Genomic DNA, 16,195 nt, shown 5'->3' on the forward strand with positions numbered 1-16,195 from the left:
TCTCCCTTTCTTTTTTCTCTCTCTGTTGTGTAAGCTGAAAATATCCTACAGGGTTGTGTATTTTCTGATTAGAAAATAAATAACAGTGTACATAATGCATAGAATTCCATTTGATTAAGTATGGTGAATCTTGTGATTAGTCCAGTGTATAGTTTCCATATAAAGGGCTCTTGGGATCAATCTACCACACTGAAGTATAGAGGTATATTATACAGGAAACTTATCAAATTGCATTCACATTGTTAGTACAGTAGCTGAAATTGTTGCCACAAGATGGTGAGAGACAGCTCAGTGGATGGAAGTCCCTGCTAGTTCAAAGTTACTTACTGTAGGTTTTATCCTATGTTAAACAGGGTCAAATACTTGGGGTGGGGTAGATGGTGTCCTTGTTTCTGCTCTGTCTGCTCTTGTTTCCTAAAACGCCTGTAAAAATGTGCAAAGCCCAAAAACCGTTGTAATTCCTTGAGCGACGAAGGCCGTGGCCAGTCCAAGACTGCACTCACCTTGGCTGGATCCATGCGAAGATCACCCTTCATCAACACAAAGCCCAGGAAGGACAAGTGTCGGTGTGAAACACACTTTTCTGCCTTAACAAATAGCTGATGCTTGAGGAGACGCTGTAGCACCTCACAAACATGCATTTGGTGCTGCACCATATCGCGAGAAAAAATGAGGATGTCAATTAAGTATACAAACACTGACACCCCAATTAAATCCTGCAGCACGTCATTGACCAGGGCTTGCAAAACTGCCGGAGCATTAGCTAAACCAAAGGGCATGACTAAATACTCATAATGCCCGTTGGGCGTGTTAAACACAGTCTTCCACTCGTCCCCCTCCCTAATCCTGACCAAATTGTATGCATTACGTAAGTCAAGTTTAGAGAAGCACTCAAAGGCGGTGTCCATGAGAGGTAGAGGGTAGCGGTTCTTGATGGAAACGTCGTTGAACCCCCTATAATCAATGCACGGGCGCTGGCTACCATCCCTTTTATCCACAAAAAAAAACAGCGCCCGCAGGGGAGGTAGACGGACGTATGTGCCCCGCGGCCAGTGCTTCTTGAATATAGGTGTTTATAGACAGTGTCTCAGGGCGAGAGAGAGAAAACATGCGGCCGCGGGGCGGAGTGGTACCAGGTAGAAGATCTATGGTACAGTCATAGGGCCTATGAGGTGGTAGTGCTTTGGCACGCGACTTGCTAAAAACCTCTGCCAGATCCCAGTACATTTCGGGGACCCCCGTTAAATCGGAATTAGGAAGTACTGTTGTTACACTCCCAGACCAGCCCAAGTCTGGGAGAGTCAACACCACAGACACAGTGTGAACAATGTGTCTCACTGTCCCAGACAAGGAACAGACAGTATGAATGATGGGAACAGTGGTATCATGGCGCCATCTAGTGATCACCTACAGATGATGCACGCTGTGTTGATAAATCTCCTGAACAGTATGCTGTCTTTGCATTTATTGTTGATGTTACAATTGTTATCTGTTTAGGTTGTTCTCTGTGTTTGTATCTCTGATTCTGTGGGTTGTATAGCCTAGTCCTTGTTCCTGTTGTGTTTGATGTGTTTGATTATGGTATTAGTTCTTATTTCCTTCTTCCCCCAGCTGTCATCCATTATTAATTAGTGTTAATTAGTGTCAGTATTTATTGCTTGTGGTTTGTTGGGATGGGTGTGGCGTCATTCCTCCTTGTTACCTGTTCCTGTGATGTCTTTGTCAAATGTCGTCCTTGCCCTGTAGTTGTGTTCTGTCTAAAGTAAGTGTATATTAGTTTTCTGTTTTATTGCTCTTTTATTTCGTGTGTTCAGTCCGTCTTCTGGTTAGGTTTTGTTTTGTATTTAGAGCCAGCGCGGCTGTGCCTATTGTTTGTGCTTGAATGTACATTTGTCACGTTGCTAAGTAAAAGCTCTTTAAAAATCGTGACCGTCGTCTCCTGCCTCATATCCCTGCTCACTCTCGTCCTGCTGCCTTGGGTTCTACCTCCACCTTACCCCGTTGTAACAGAATGACGCCACCATTGCTGAACCCAGCGGACAGATTAAAGGGCACTATGAGATTACTTCTTAAATTGATGGCTAGCTACACCCCAGCTAAATGGGTCTGTTTGTTTAAAACCATCCAATCCGTAGTGGACCAGAATCCGGATCAGGAGGTAGAGATGGGGAGGCTAGCCGACCAGGTAGCAATCCTCATGGAGAGGCATAATTGCCCCCCAGCCTCTGATCCGTTTCATATTCGTGGTCCTGCAGCTAGCCAGGCATCCACAGCTAACCCAGCCTCTACCGATAGCCTAGCTCCTGCAGTTAGCCAGGTCCTCCCAGCTAGCATTACCATCACGGTTAGCCTAGCTCCTGAAGCTAACCAGGCCTCAATAGCTAGCGCAGCTAGCCTAGCCAGCGTAGCACTTGCGGCTAGCAAGTCACACAAGGCTAGCAAGTCTAAGAGGAGTGGCACAACACAGAGAGCTATCGTAGGCCCTACTGCTAGTGTGGCTCCTGCCACTAGTGAAGCTTCGGTAGCTACTCCCTTAGATCCGGCTAGCATAGCTCCCGCAGCTAGCACAACCCAGACAGCTAGCGTTGGCCCAACAGCTAGTTTGGCTCCTGCCACTAGTGTAGCTCCGGTAGTTATTTCCATAGCCCCGGCTAGCGTAGCCCTTGCGGGTAGCACAGTACCGGCACCTAGCATTGCACAGGCAGCTAACCAAACCTTCACTGCCAGCCTGGTTCCTGCTAGGGCAGCTCCGGCTGTTACTGTTCCTTCTCCAGCCCCTTCGCCACGTCTCGCCGCTGAGACCGGTCCAGTCTCCATGCTCTGCCCAGCCCAGGTGCTCCCCGGCAGGGGGCCTGAGGAGGCAGGACGCCCAGCCCAGGTGCTCCCTGGCAGGGGACCAGAGGAGGCAGGACGCCCAGCCCAGGTGCTCCCCGGCAGGGGGCCAGAGGAGGCAGGGCGCCCAGCCCAGGTGCTCCCCAGCAGGGGGCCAGAGGAGGCAGGATGCCTCTGCCCAGCCTCTACACCTGGTCCGGCTGCTACGCCGGGTCCCCGCTCCTCAACTGGTCCTGGCTTCTCGTCTGATCCTGGCTTCTTGTCTGATCCTGGCTCCTCCTCGACTGGTCTTGGCGCCCCGTCTGGTCCTGGCTCCTCGACTGGTCCTGGCTCCCCTTCTGGTCCAGCCCTACGCCCTGGTCCTCGCTGTGGTCCTCGCCGTGGTCTTCGCTGTGGTCTTCGCCGTGGTCTTCGCCGTGGTCTGCGTTGGATCCTATTCCGGGGGTCGTCGCCGTCGCACCTCCGTGCCGGCTCTCCCGATCCGGTTCCTAGTCCGACGACGGGAGGGTCCCTCGTACGGGATTCTTCTCCCTGCCTCCCCTCTCCGAGCCTCTGTCCCCGTCCCCACCCCCCCTCGTCGGGCCTCTGTCCCCGGGTCCATCCCCCCTCTTCGGGTCTCTGTCCCCGTCCCCACCCCCCCTCATCGGGCCTCTGTCCCCAGGTCCAGCCCCCCTCTCTGGGCCTCTGTTCCCATCCCCACCCCCCCTCTCCTGGCCTCTGTTCCCGTCCCCACCCCCCCTCTCCGGGCCTCTGCACCCGTTTTCAACCCCCCTGGCTGCTATGCCCCTCCTGGGTTCTTTCCTCTGACTCCCGGTCCCAGTTCTCCGGGTCCTCATCCTCGGTTTTTGCCAGGGTCTCTGCCTCCTGCTTCGCCCGTGTCCGGACGATGTTCTAGAGGGTCTGGAAGTCCCCCGTTAGGGGGGGGGGGGGGGGGGGGTACTGTTACACTACCAGACCAGCCCAAGTCTGGGAGAGTCAACACCACAGACACAGTGTGAACAATGGGTCTCACTGTCCCAGACAAGGAACAGACAGTATGAATGATGTGAACAGTGGTATCATGGCGCCATCTAGTGATCACCTACAGATGATGCACGCTGTGGTGATAAATCTCCTGAACAGTATGCTGTCGTTGCATTTATTGTTGATGTGACAATTGTTATCTGTTTAGGTTGTTCTCTGTGTTTGTATCTCTGATTCTGTGGGTTGTATAGCCTAGTCCTTGTTCCTGTTGTGTTTGATGTGTTTGATTATGGCATTAGTTCTTATTTCCTTCTTCCCCCAGCTGTCGTCCATTATTAATTAGTGTTAATTAGTGTCAGTATTTATTGCTTGTGGTTTGTTGGGATGGGTGTGGCGTCATTCCTCCTTGTTACCTGTTCCTGTGATGTATTTTTCAAACGTCGTCCTTGCCCTGTAGTTGTGTTCTGTCTAAAGTAAGTGTATATTCGTTTTCTGTTTTATTGCTCTTTTATTTCGTGTGTTCAGTCCGTCTCTGGTTAGGTTTTGTTTTGTATTTAGGGCCAGCGCGGCTGTGCCTATTGTTTGTGCTTGAATGTACATTTGTCACGTTGCTAAGTAAAAGCTCTTTAAATCGTGACCGTCGTCTCCTGCCTCATATCCCTGCTCACTCTCGTCCTGCTGCCTTGGGTTCTACCTCCACCTTACCCCGTCGTAACAACTGTAGGCTCAGCAACGCCAACCGCCATCCTGGAGAGAGACAAGGGGAGAGAAGAGAACAGAGTGGGTGAACTTTCATTGGAAATCGGCACAATACTCCTATCCAAAGAAAGTACACCTGTAGACCAGTTAATGGCAGGGTTGTTAGCTGCCAGCCAGGGATGGCCTAGAACAATGGGTGAATGGAGAGAAATAACCACAAAAAAATACAATAATTCCCACTCACCCCCAGCCACCTGCAGACGCAGCAGCGGTGTGCGCTGGGTGATGAGCCCATCATCCAGAGGTTGACCGTCCAGGGATTGCACAGGAATGGGGTTTTCCAAGGTCTCTAAAGGCACCCCCCACTCCTGTGCTAACCCCACATGCATTAGATTGCCTGCAGCTCCCGAGTCCACTAGCGCCCGAGGTTGCTGTATGTAATCCCTCCACCCAACCGTGACATCAAAAAAGGTGTGTGACTCATCAGTGACAGAGGAGAATAACCCACCCTCTAGAACCCCTCCCCGGACTAGCGAGCCCTCCCGTTTCCCGATACCGCAGGACAGTTATTGAGACGATGACCAGTGCGCCCACAGTGAAAACAACGTTTTTGTTCGATGCGCCTCTGCCTCTCTGTGTCCGAGAGACGCATGACCCCAGTTGCATAGGTTCATCCCCCAAAGTATCCCGTGAAAAATGAAAAGAATTGTCGTCACCGTGAGGAGGGTGCGAGAGTACCTGAAACGAAGCCTCCCTCTCGCGGCTTCTCTCACGGCGGCGATTGTCCAGACAAATCGCCAGGTTGATGATTCCCTCCAGCTGCTCGGGAAGCTCACGTGACACCATCTCGTCCTGCATACGCTCGGAGAGCCCCTGTAGAAACAACACGCAACATGATACCTCTGCCCAGGCCGCCTCTCGGGCTACAATGCGGAAGTCGATGGCGTAGTCCGCCACAGAACGCACTAACGCCGAGTTGGCTGCAGACATTGCCCTGGATACCCCGTCCTGAGCATCAATGGACAGGGCTCCTAAGCGAGTTAATTCGGATCCTACTTCTCCTTGGTGTTATGTTATGGCAAAAGCTTGCAATGGACATTGTCGGTCCTTTTGAAACAGCTACATGGGACTGTCGATATGCCATCACTCTGATTGACTACTACAGCAAGTGGCCAGAGGTCGCTTTCACTGCAAATATCACTACAAAGGATGTTACATCCTTCCTCTCCTCCGTCTTCAGTAAACAAGGAAACCCGGAATCCATTGTGACAGACAATGGAAAACAGTTTACTTCAGCTGACTTTGCTGCTTTCCTAGCTGAACGGGATGTTGTACACCACAGAGTCTCTGTGTACTACCCTGCTGCAAATGGCGCCATAGAGCGTTTCAATCGTGTCCTGAAAGAGACTGTGCAGATGGCTATCATACAGTCTGTACCATGGAAACCTGCCATTACTGCCTTCCTGATGGCTTACCGTGCCACACCGCATGCAGCTACAGGTGTGTCTCCCTATCAACTACTGTATGGTCGGAAGATGCGCACAAAGTTGACTGTCCTGCCGCGCTCTCATACTGACCCTGTCTCGGATGAACAGGAGAAAGTCACACGCCATCAACACAAGATGAAGACTTATACTGATGGAAAACGAGGCGCATGCACTCCACCTTTTCAAGAAGGGGATAGTGTACCGGTGAAAACACCTCTCCATGTGCCCAAAGCTCACCCAAAGTTTGGTGCTCCTCTGAGAGTCACTAAGAAGGTCGGCCAAAGCACATACTTGCTGGAAGATGGCCGAAGATGGAACGCCTCTCACCTAGCTCCTGATCGCTGTGCAGCCGTAAAGCCACAGAACATTCCTGCTTCACCTGACCTTGCCTCTCCATCCTCTCCAAAGAAACCACAAGTCAGAAAGAAGCCTAACTGGATGCAAGAATATGTGACTGATTAGATATTGGTCTTCCGAATGTAGCTTGTCAACAGATCTCTTGTTTTGTTGTATTTTCAAAGGTATGCAATGTAGTGTTAAAAAAAAAGAAGAAAAATCCTACAGTTGTATCCTATTTCAGATCTGTGAAACAGAGTATTTTGTGTTCATGTTCATGTTCACCTTTCTTATATTTTCTGGTTCACTAACCTTTATTCATACAGTACTGAGTACAGTTAAGGAAAATGGTTATGCCTGAATGCAGGTTCTGAGATCATTTTATTTAGCCTCAGAGGAAATGTTTTTTCTACAAAGAGAGGAAATGTTGTGTCCTACTGTTACACTGTGTCTAAAGCATGCAGTTACTTATTTGCACCACTTGGTGTCACCGGAGGTGACCTGCCTAGACAGGCATGAAGAAGAAGCATGAATACAGGAAGTGAGGCTTGCATGCCATGATGTGTAAAATGCTATGAACAACCTAAACAAAGAATAGTCAATTGAAATGGATCCACTCTCTCCAGTGTCTTATTCATTGCCATCCACCTCTACAGATTACTAACACAGTAGTGTGTTGAACTTTACACTTGAACTATTCATCCCCATTTTTTTTGTTTAAGCAGCCACTTAACACAAAAGGATGACCCTCATGCATTCAAAATTTGCATAAATTCAAAAACAAACAAAAGAATTTAAAAGAAAATAATAATTTAAAACAATGAATAAAGTGTGCATGAAATAATAGGGGAAAGAAAAAGTTAGGAACTTGTTACATTCACCCACACACACACACACACACACACACACACACACACACACACACACACACACACACACACACAGGGGCGTAGCTGGGGGGGGGGGGGGGGGGGGTAGCTTAGGATGATTCCAAGGGCCCAGCACTGGGGGGGGGGCCCACTTTTTTTTTTCTTTTTACTAGACATCACTCAGGTGTATTATTGATGCTCTCATTATTGATACTATGTTTGTTTCTGAAGTGTGTGTGTGTGTGTGTGTGTGTGTGTGTGTGTGTGTGTGTGTGTGTGTGTGTGTGTGTGTGTGTGTGTGTGTGTGTGTGTGTGTGTGTGTGTGTGTGTGTGTGTGTGAGATATATAGAGAGAGAGGGGGGGCTTTGGTAGACTATTGCATTAGTCCATTCATTGAAGATGAACGCAATGCGACATCCTTTACTAGGCTCACCCACCAACAGTGCAGGTGCTGAACTGCTGATCCGAATGTATAAGTAAAAACCATATTATGCGTTTTCATCAATAAAAAAATTGCCAAAAAAATTGCTGAGGAGCACTCTCAGCCACGATCAAATCTCATGATTGATTGACTAATTTAAAATTGTATTAACTTGACAGACTGTGTTCTCATAGTGATTCCTTCATGTCAACGCTACAGGCCTCCTTGGAATTAATTACTTAATCATAATTAAAATAAATATGACAATATTTGTACGATAAGAAATTACGCATTTGATGTCGTAAAAATAAATAATATGGATTCATCTGATCACAGGGCAGCTGCTTAACCATATCTGAACCAGCTATTTTGGACAAATGTATAATTACTTTAATTACTCAGATATTCAAACACAATTATGCAATTATTGTGAAATGATTGAAAATAATAATTATTTAATGCCTTCTGTGGAATTTGTATTTCTTATTTGTTACACATCTGTTTTAATGATTAATTATATACATTTGAAAGAATGCAGGTCAACATGCAATGTATCCCATTGATTGGTATACAATGGGACATACCTTTGTTTGATTGATTGATTGATTGATTGAAAACTTTATTAACAGATTGCAGAATGGGTACAGTACAGTACAGCTCAATTACATAAGGGGATGCAGACCAGAGAAAGAATTTCGTCTTGTTTACATCAGGGTCCCCCATTTTCAATTCATCATAACATATATGACACACACGACACAGATAGACAGTACTGCTACATCTATACATTTATGACATACCAGATTTGCAAATACAGTACTGTTTGTGATACAAAAAGAGTCCAGAAAAGAGAGTACATTTGACGTAGAAACTGTTGGAGGAGGTTGGGTGGGTGGGGGATAGACTTACACTGTACAAGCAAAACTGTACATTGGAATATTGACAAAACCATACTTGGTCATTTACTGTACATTGGAGGGGGTTGATATAGCTATAAACCTGCATTCCTTCGAATATATCATTAATCAATTAAACTTATATTAAAATACACTATATAGCCTATACACCAACACTGAAATGACAGTGGATAAATAAATAAGAACTAAAGCTAATCGGTGGAAATAGACTGCATTAATATTCCATAACAAGTCTTGTGTGCGCCTACGAATGAACAGTAGCCTATAGGCTTAATTATGGAATAATAAGCCATACTGCGTTCATTCATTACGCCCGCCGTAGGCTATATATATTATATTTCATTCATTCATATACAGTACTGCGCGCGTGCGTGTGTGTGTGTGCGCGCGCTGCGGCAGGTGTACCGCAAGCTGTATATGATGCCAATACATTAATCTAAGTTTTGATGGCGCGCAAGCGTGATTACGAATTTATCGGAGACGCTCTCTGATTGGCACTGACTGACGCTAGGTTTCGTAATCACGTGGCTCGCAAGACTCGCAAAGCACTTCCGCCATTCCATTTTCACACAGCTGCGTCACTAGTTGCCTTATAAGGAGCTCTGGAGGCGTTGTTTTGTATGCAAATGACCTGAACGGGAACACGCTTTCGAGTTTAAGACAGAATGCCATTCTCCAAGCAGATATCAGATCATATAATTTGTGCGACCGTTTCAGCCACTTAAGACATATTACCAGCACATTTAGGACTCAGAGTGAACTTGTCATTGATTATGTCTCAGTGGTTCCAAGATAAGTCTTCCAGAATAACTCTTTGAAAAATGTTCGGGAATGAGACCCAATGAGAGTATCAATAATACACCTGAGTGAAGTCTAGTAAAAAAATATATAGGCTATATATTATTTAATTTTTTTTATTAAAACATTAATCTCGCGATTAAAAAAATAGTGGCGTTAACAGAATTTTGCGTTAACGTGTTAATACGCATTATCTTTGACAGCCTTATCTGTCTGTCTGTCTGTCTGTCTGTCTGTCTGTCTGTCTGTCTGTCTGTCTGTCTGTCTGTCTGTCTGTCTGTCTGTCTGTCTGTCTGTCTGTCTGTCTGTCTGTCTGTCTCTCTCTCTCTCTCTCTCTCTCTCTCTCTCTCTCTCTCTCTCTCTCTCTCTCTCTCTCTCTCTCTCTCTCTCTCTCTCCAGAGATGACTCTAGCTCATAGAGTGATTTTCAGATGATGCTGTGACTGCAGTCCAGATGGGTCACACCACCGACCTTAGCACAGCCTTTGAATTCTGTATAATACTCACATTTATCACCGTTGATAGTTATGGTTCTCACCATTGTATCCTGTACAATAATAATAATAATAATAATAATAATAATAAATTTTATTTAGTGGCGCCTTTCACGACACCCAAGGTCACCTTACAGATCATAAAAAAAAACACAGCAAGGCATTAAAAGTCGAGGTTAAAAACTAAACAAACAACAGGAAGTATAAAACAGTGAAGTTAAAATAACAAAACAAACAAACAGCAGGGGGTATAGGACAGTGACACAGGTTATAGTGAGTATGCAAGTTTGAACAGATGGGTTTTCAGTTGTGATTTGAATGATGATAGTGAGTCAGACTGTCGGACATGTGGGGGCAGGGAGTTCCAGAGTCTGGGAGCCGAGCAGCTGAAAGTGAGAGTCCAGTAGAGGATGAACGGAGGGTTCGGGAGGGGGTGTATTCCTGGAGGAGGTCAGTGATGTAGATGGGGGCTAGATTGTGGAGGGCTTTGAAGGTGAGTAGGAGGTTTTTATAATCGATCCGGTAGTGCACAGGGAGCCAGTGTAGTTGAATGAGGACTGGGTGATGTGGTCGGATGAGTTGGTGCGGGTGATGATTTTGGATAATTTGGAGTCTGTTGAGGAGTTTGGTGGGAAGGCCGGTGAGGAGAGTGTTGCAATAATCAATCCGGGATGTGACGAATGAGTGGACCAGGGTTTCAGTGTTTGATTGGGACAGATATGGGCGGAGTCTGGAGATATTACGGAGGTAAAAGAAAGCAGACCGGGTGATAAGATTGGGTGGCCCTCTCTGGCAGAGAGACGTGATTTGCACTGGCATCTGTTTCTACCGTATATAAAGCCACTGTTGGAGATCTCCCCCCTTATATCACTTCATTATATCACTTACCTTATCATACTCGCTCCCAGAGTTTACACTGAACTTGAGAAATCTGCGTTTAGCTTCTGTGCCTCCGACACGTGGAACATCCTTTGTTGTTGCTTGACATTATTGATTGACTTCCTTGTTTTTGTTTTTTATATTTATTGTATGCTGTATTTTCTTGACATAGTTGGAAATGAGAGTTTACTCTCTGATCTTTTCAAGACCAAATAAAGATTGAATTAATGAAGACACAGACTTCACTGTGTTGAGTGACACAGACACACACACACATGCTCACACACATTACTCAAATCTTACTTCTTGGTAATGTAGTTGTATTTATACATATTGTGATGAGCCTGGTGGGGTTCAGACTCGCCACGGTTCAAATACAAACAAATTCGAATGTCCACACGAGAGCAATATCAATCAATACGAATATTTATTGAATAAGGGCATAATTCAGATCGATAGGCAAGAGAATGGTCGTAATACAGTCCGATGGTCAAAAACACAAAACAGGCTCTCGTACACAAAAAGGGATTGTTTAATACTCAAGGTAGTCGTCCGATCCAGGGTCAGTACACAAGGGGGGTTTCTCAGCCAGTCTAGGGTCCAGTACACAATGAACACCTTCTCGCCTTCACCTCTCCTCTCACTACCTCTCACCTTACACAACTCCGAATATCTCAATCTCTCTCTATGTCACAAGTCCAACCTCACCTCCACTCAACTTACTTCTGACTAACCTAGTGTCTTTGTAGTGTGTGTGTCTGGGGTGTGTGCACGTGAGATGGGTGAACTAATGATGCACAGGTGTGTTCTATCAGTACTAATCACCTACCTAATTGGTTCTACTCCTTCCGTGGCAATAATATCTCCCGTCCTTCACATATCCATGAGAGGGGGGTTGATATCTGCCACAATATGTATTTATAGGAGCTATTTCTACACTGTTTCATATCAACCTTGACTCTTGCCTGGACAGTGGACTTATTCATTAGAGTTAGTGGCCTTTTGCCTTCTGTTTAACTTTGAAGAAGATTTGAGCTGTGTGTGTGTGTGTGTGTGTGTGTGTGTGTGTGTGTGTGTGTGTGTGTGTGTGTGTGTGTGTGTGTGTGTGTGTGTGTGTGTGTGTGTGTGTGTGTGTGTGTGTGTGCGTGCGTGCGTGTGTGTTAGCACGGATACTAACTAGAACTAGAAAATTTGATCACATGACACCAGTTTTGTCCGCCCTACACTGGCTTCCTATTCAAGCCCGATCTGACTTTAAAGTGTTACTCCTCACCTACAAAATTTTAAATGGGCTTGCACCGCTCTAGCTATCCGATCTCATCTCCCGATACTCGCCCGCTCGTGCTCTGCGCTCACAAAATGCGGGGCTTCTATCGATTCCTAGGGTTAAAAAGAAATCCGCCGGCCACAGAGCCTTTGTCTACCGCGTTCTCTACCTGTGGAAAAAATTACCTGCCGTCGTCAGGGGCGCCTGCTCTGTTGAAGCCTTTAAATCCCTGCTTAAGACCCATCTTTTCTCTCTCTCTTCTTCAACCTACCCTGATCTCACCTGGTCGGGGACTGATTAATCTGTCTAGTTTAGTTAGGATGTCTATTTTCTCCCATGTCTGCTTTTCTGCAGACATGGGAGAACCTTTTGGCCTCTGTCTCTGTCTCGGCCGGTCCCGTGGAATGGCTTTGTGCCGCCTTCTGTCTGGCCTGCAGTGCTGAACCTTCTGAGTGGCTCCTCCTGCCCCCACGGGGCATGCGGCCCTGGGCTGTTGTCTCGTATCTCACCCTGTATCCATACGCTTGCAGTGGTTCTATCTATTGCTCTATTTCACAATTTTCTTGTATACTGTGGTTCTGCTGTCGCCATGTGTGCATGTGCTCACTGCATGTATCTGTTGCTCCATCTCCGCCCACTACAAACATGGGAACTCTCTAACCCGTCCCAACCCCCCCCCCCCCCCCCCATCTCTCTGAGTGCTTGTCTCGTAGTGCTGACCAAGGTGATGGATGTCTCGGGGTCTTGGCCAAGATTGCAGTGACTGCTCTACGTGCGCCACCGAAGCCTTGGATCAGCTCGTTACCGTCTTCTGTCCGTGGTCTGTCAACATGGTTTGTGGTCTGTCAACGTGGTTTCATTGCTGGGTTAAGTACTTCTATTCTATTCACACAATATGCTTACTTCATATATCTATTCTATTCACATATATGCTTACCACTTGTATCTATTGCTATGTCCGCCCATTACAATCACGCGAGCTGTCTAACGCCTGTCCCGTCTCCCTGTCTCCCTGTGAGTTGCCCGGAGTGTTGACCGGAGTGTCGGACGTCCCGTGATGAAGACCGGGAGGATGCGACCCTCCTTGCCTCGCCCCTGTGCCTCACATAGATCCGCTATCAGCTCTATCTTTAATATTTCAAAATGTTCAGTTGCTATCACTATCAGCTTTATCTTTAATTTTTCAAAATATTCAGTTGCTATTGCATGCACTCATCTGTGTTTCACCACACACATGAGTGCATGCTTACCAACTGTCCGTCTGCAACACTACTATCACCGACATCTAAGAAGGGAGATCCCCCCTTGAATGGCCCTTCTAAGGTTTCTCTCCTCCACACTGCCTGTGGTGCATTTTTACCTATTGTTAGGTTTTAGTGAGTTTTTCCTTACCTTCGCGTGGGGTATGTCTGGGAGTGCTTGCATTCATTCATTTATTTTAAATTTGTTGGACCTTATGGTGTTCTTGTTTTGTTCTTGACTTATTGTTATGTTTCTTCTTGACTTGTTTAAAGAAGACGTGTCCGGCCCATGGGGACATTAACGTGTGTTGTCGGGCCTTACAAATAAATTTGATTTGATTTGATTTGTGTGTGTGTGTGTGTGTGTGTGTGTGTGTGTGTGTGTGTGTGTGTGTGTGTGTGTGTGTGTGTGTGTGTGTGTGTGTGTGTGTGTGTGTGTGTGTGTGTGTGTGTGTGTGTGTGTGTGTGTGTGTGTGTGTGTGTGTGTGTGTGTGTGTGTGTGTGTGTGTGTGTGTGTGTGTGTGTTGCACAAGGTGCAAACAAAACCCCTGGTCTACGGAGCCATTGTCCTCCCCGCCCAGCCGCATTTCATTGTATACCTGTATGCCGTGACAATTAAAACTCTTGACTTGACTTGACTGTATGGAGCCGAGTCATGGAGCACCTACAGCAGGCAGCTGAGAGCCCAGGAACAACACCACCAGAGATCCTCACTGGGTCAGAGGACAGACGTACCAACATCAGCGTTTCTGGAGGAAGCCAACATGACCAGCATCACCACCACAACAATGCAGTCACCAACTCAGGGGCCGGCTGGGTGGCGCAGCGGACTAAGCGCTTGTCACCAACGCGAGAGACACTGGTATCGAATCCGGATGTCAGCATTGCCTCCGGCTTGGCCGGTTGTCATACTGGCTCAATTGGCAGAGTCAGCGGGAGGGAAGCCGGTGGGGTGGTAATCTGGCCGTTGTAAACAGCGACTCCTACAGGTCGGTCAGGGTGCCTGCACAGCGAGGACGGGAGATGGTGAGGGTAGTGTGAGCCTCCCACGCGTTACACCTCGCCAATGAGAGTCCGCACTGGCAGGTGAAAAGAAGTGGCTGACTTCGCATGTATCGGAGGGGACATGTGATAGTATCTATCGACCCTCCCTAGACCGACCAGTGGGGGGCACATGCGAGCAACGGCCAGGAAGGGGAGGAGGGGGGAATTGGCATGACGACTAAATTGGGATGGGAGAAAAAACACAGAAAGACAGGAGGAGAAAAAGTGGACGAAAAAAAAAAAAACAATGCAGCACCAACTCCAATGGACAGACTGTGTCATCCGCGTGTCCAACACACCCCCCCCCCCCCCCAGACAGATCCTGTGTTCTCAGCTCAAAGAGGGTCAGCGAGCCCACCGACGGCCAAACAGTGTTTCAAGGACAGAATATCAAGACCAGTCTGAAGACGATACACATCACATGCAGTAACTGGGACAGAGACACATTGTACTGGACAGACACATTGTACTGGGACAGAGACACATTGTACTGGACAGACACATTGTAGTGGGACAGAGACACATTGTAGTGGGACAGAGACACATTGTAGTGGGACAGAGACACATTGTAGTGGGACAGAGACACATTGTAGTGAGACAGAGACACATTGTAGTGGGACAGAGACACATTGTAGTGGGACAGAGACACATTGTAGTGGGACAGAGACACATTGTAGTGGGACAGAGACACATTGTAGTGAGACAGAGACACATTGTAGTGGGACAGAGACACATTGTAGTGGGACAGAGACACATTGTAGTGGGACAGAGACACATTGTAGTGGGACAGAGACACATTGTAGTGGGACAGAGACACATTGTAGTGAGACAGAGACACATTGTAGTGGGACAGAGACACATTGTAGTGGGACAGAGACACATTGTAGTGAGACAGAGACACATTGTACTGGACAGAGACACATTGTAGTGGGACAGAGACACATTGTAGTGGGACAGAGACACATTGTAGTGGGACAGAGACACATTGTACTGAGACAGAGACACATTGTAGTGGGACAGAGACACATTGTAGTGGGACAGAGACACATTGTAGTGGGACAGAGACACATTGTAGTGGACAGAGACACATTGTAGTGGGACAGAGACACATTGTAGTGGACAGACACATTGTAGTGGGACAGAGACACATTGTAGTGGACAGAGACACATTGTAGTGGGACAGAGACACATTGTAGTGGGACAGAGACACATTGTAGTGGGACAGAGACACATTGTAGTGGGACAGAGACATTGTAGTGGGACAGAGACACATTGTAGTGGGACAGAGACACATTGTAGTGGGACAGAGACACATTGTAGTGAGACAGAGACACATTGTACTGGACAGAGACACATTGTAGTGGGACAGAGACACATTGTAGTGGGACAGAGACACATTGTAGTGGACAGACACATTGTAGTGGGACAGAGACACATTGTAGTGAGACAGAGACACATTGTAGTGGGACAGAGACACGTTGTAGTGGGACAGAGACACATTGTAGTGGGACAGAGACACATTGTAGTGGGACAGAGACACATTGTAGTGGGACAGAGACACATTGTACTGAGACAGAGACACATTGTAGTGGGACAGACACATTGTACTGAGACAGAGACACATTGTAGTGGGACAGAGACACATTGTAGTGAGACAGAGACACATTGTAGTGAGACAGAGACACATTGTAGTGGACAGACACATTGTACTGGACAGAGACACATTGTAGTGGGACAGAGACACATTGTAGTTAGACAGAGACACATTGTAGTGGGACAGAGACACATTGTAGTGGGACAGAGACACATTGTACTGGACAGACACATTGTAGTGAGACAGAGACACATTGTAGTGGGACAGAGACACATTGTAGTGGGACAGAGACACATTGTAGTGGGACAGAGACACATTGTAGTGGGACAGAGACACATTGTAGTGGGACAGAGAC

This window comes from Notolepis coatsorum, assembly GCF_963971535.1.
Source record: "Notolepis coatsorum genome assembly, chromosome: 19".
NCBI classification, from domain to species: Eukaryota; Metazoa; Chordata; class Actinopteri; order Aulopiformes; family Paralepididae; genus Notolepis; species Notolepis coatsorum.